Raw genomic sequence first — 3,479 nt, 5'->3', positions numbered from 1 at the left:
ATAGTTTCCTGTAGATTTTAGAGATTAGTCACTTGTCTGATATATCCCTGAAAAGTTTTTTCCAAGTCTGTGGGCTCCTTTTTTTAATCTTTTGGTAAAATCTTTGATGCACACAAGTTTCTAAATTTTATTATGTATCAGTCACCTATTTTGTTTTCTAATGTTTGTGCTTTTTTTTTTTTTTTTGCAATATTTGATAGTATGTTTGTCCTGAGTCTTTAAATTTGCCCGTATTTATTCATTGATGATCTTTTAAGTTCTGGGATTTACTTTTAGGTCTTCAATCTATGTTGAGATATATTTTTTTATATAGTGTAAGGCATAGGTCTTGTTTCATTGTTTTGCATATTGATTTCCAGTTCTGTAAGCACCATTTTTTAAAGTGACTATCTCTTCTCCATTTAATATATTTTGGCTCTTTGGCAAACATCAGTTGAATGGATGTGGATGGATTAAATTCTGTGTTCTCAAATCTGTTCCATTGATCTATACATCTTTCATTGTACAAATAGCAGTCTGTTTTGACCACAGTGGTTGTGTCATAAAGTTTGAAATCAGGGTGTGAAAGGCCTCTAACTTTGTTCTTCTACTTAGGCAGTTCTTGGATTATTCAAGGACACTTTCTCTTCCATATAAAGTTTGTAATCTTTTTTTTCTTTTTCATCTATTTGAAGGATGTAGTTGAAATCTGGATTAGAATTGTGTTATATCTGTAGATTGCTTTGGGTAGTAATGACATTTTCACAATAGTTTGTCTCTCTCTCCATGAGAATAGTATGTTGTTGTTGTCAGGTGCCATTGAGTCGGAACCGACTTATAGCGACCCCATGCACAGCAGAACGAAACAATGTCTGATCCCGGGCCAACCCCAGCACCGCTGCCACACTTGACGCCATCAATGATGCCACCTGGCTGATCCATTTCGTTGGGGGTCTTCCTCTTTTTCTCTGACCCTCCATCTTACCCAGCATGACATCCTTCCCCAGTGACTGTTCTCTCCTGATAATATGTCCAAACTATGAGAGACAAAGCTTAGCCATCCTGGCCTCCAAGGAGCACTCTGGCTGCACTTCTTCCAAAACAGATCTATTGGTTCTTTTGGCAGTCCATGACACTGTTAGTATTCTCCTCCAACACCACAACTCAAAGGCATCAATTCTTCTACAGTCTTCCTTATTCACTGAGAATAGTATAGTCTTGCATTTTTGTAAATCTTTTTTGGTTTCTTGTAGTAATGTTTTATAATTTTCTTTGTGTAGGTCTTCTGTTTCTCTGGTTAACTTTATTCCTAAATATTTCATCCTTTTGGTGGCTAAACAGTAATGTTTTCCTAATTTCATTTTCAGAGCTGTCTTTATTAGTATAAAAGAATCCAACAGATTTTTTGCATGTTGATCCTATACACTGACACTTTTCTAAATCTTCCAATGAGACAAGTAATATTTTTGCTGAGTCTTTTTGATTTTCTACATATAGGATCATATCATCTGCAAATAGAGAGAGTTTTACTACTTCTTCTTTATCAATTTTGATGGATTTAATTCCCTTATCTTGCCTTATAGTTCTGGCTAATACTTCCAACACAATATTGCATAGGAATGGTGAGAAAAGGCATCCTTGTCTAGTTCCTGTTCACCAAACAAATGCTTTCAATTTCCCTCCATTGAGAGCAGTACTGGCTGTGATTTTTGTATGTTTGTTCTTAATTATGTTGAGGAATTTTCCTTTAATTCCTACTATGGTGGGTGTTTTAGTCAAGAATGTATGTTGAATTTTTTCAAATGCCTTTTTTGTGTTAATCAATACAATTATGTATTTCTTTTCCTTTTTGTTAAAGTCATATAGTGGATTACATTGTTTTATAATATTGATCAATGCTTGCATCCCTGGAATGAATGCCACTTTGTCATGATGTATTATTATTGTTTTTACGTTGTTGAATTCTATTGGGCAGAGTTTTGAGAATTTTTGCATCTAAGTGCATGTGTGATGCTGGTATGTAATTTTCTTTATAGTAAAGTCCGTTACTGGTTTTGGTATGATAATTATGCTTGCTTCATAAAATATATTGGAAAAATTTACCTTCTTTTCTATATTCTGAAAGAGTTTGAAGATAATTCTCCTCTTTTCTGAATGTTTGGTAAAATTCAGCAGCAAAGTTATGTGGGCCTGGACTCTTTCTAGTTGGGAGTTTTTTGGTGACCTTATCAATTTCTTATTTTGTTATAGGTCTGTTCAACTTCACTCTGTAAGTTTAGCTGTGTTGTGTTTTTCGAAAAATGCATCCATCTCCTCTAGATTTTCAAATTTGTTAAAGTACAACTCTTCAGAGTAGTTTGTTATAAAACTTTGTATTTCCATTGATTCTTTTGTGATGTCACCCATGTGATTTCTTGTGCATTTTATTTGTATGTTCTCTCTCTTTTCTTTTGTTAGATTTAACAATGGTTTATCAATTATGTTAATCTTTTTATAGAATCAGATTCTTGTCTTGTTGATGTTTTCTGTAGTTTTTGTTTCCTATCTCATTTATTTCTGCTCTAATATTTCTTATTTCTCTTCTTCAGATAGCTGGTCTTTTTCTAATTTTTGTAGCTGTTTTGTTAATGTGTTGATTTTGCTTCTTTCTGCTTTTTGGATGTTTGCATTTATTGCAATAATTTATCCTCTCAGAAATGCTTTTGCTGTGTTTCAAAGGTTTTCGTGTGTTGTGTTTTTGCTTCTAGGAATTTTTTAATTTCACTTTTTATTTGTTCTACTTCCCAGTTTCTTTTAAACAGGGTATTACTTAGTTTCCATGTGTTTGATTTTATTTAATTGATCTTCCTATTGTTGATTTCGAATCTTATAGCATTGTGATATGAAAAGATGCTTTGTAGTTTTTTTGATGTGTTTGTATTTATTGCGGTTTCCTTTATGGCTTAACACATGGTCTATTCTGGAGAATGTTCTGTGTGCATTGGAAAATAAAAAATATTGTGCTGTTCTTTGAATGCTCTGTACAAATCTACTGTGTCAAGTTGGTTTGTTGTGTTGTTTGGTTCCTCTGTATCTTTATAGGATTTCCTTGTGCTTGTTCTGACCTTTATTTAAGTGGTGTATTAAAATCTCCCACTATTAATGTAGAGTTGTCTATTTCTTTCTTCAATTCTATTAAGGTTGGCTTTATGTAGTTTGGGGCACTGTTGTTTGGAGCATAAATATCTGCTATGGTTATTTTCTCTTGTTCTATTGAACAATTAACCATGAAAGAATACCCTTCTATGTCTCATGCTGGCTTGTGTCTTAAAGTCCATTTTATCAGAGATTAATATTGCCAATCCTGCTATTTTTTTATTGCAGATAGCTTCATATATTTTCCCATCCTTAAATTTTTAACCTATTTTTGCATTTGTGTGTTATGGACATGTCTTTTCAACAGCATATCAAAGGATACTGTTTTCCTATCCATTTTGGTTCTCTCTGTCTCTTGACTGGTG

This window comes from Chrysochloris asiatica, unplaced genomic scaffold, assembly GCF_000296735.1.
Source record: "Chrysochloris asiatica unplaced genomic scaffold, ChrAsi1.0 scaffold00229, whole genome shotgun sequence".
Classification (NCBI taxonomy): domain Eukaryota; kingdom Metazoa; phylum Chordata; class Mammalia; order Afrosoricida; family Chrysochloridae; genus Chrysochloris; species Chrysochloris asiatica.
The sequence above is the reverse complement of the archived record's forward strand: the minus strand, read 5'-3'. Positions refer to the sequence as shown.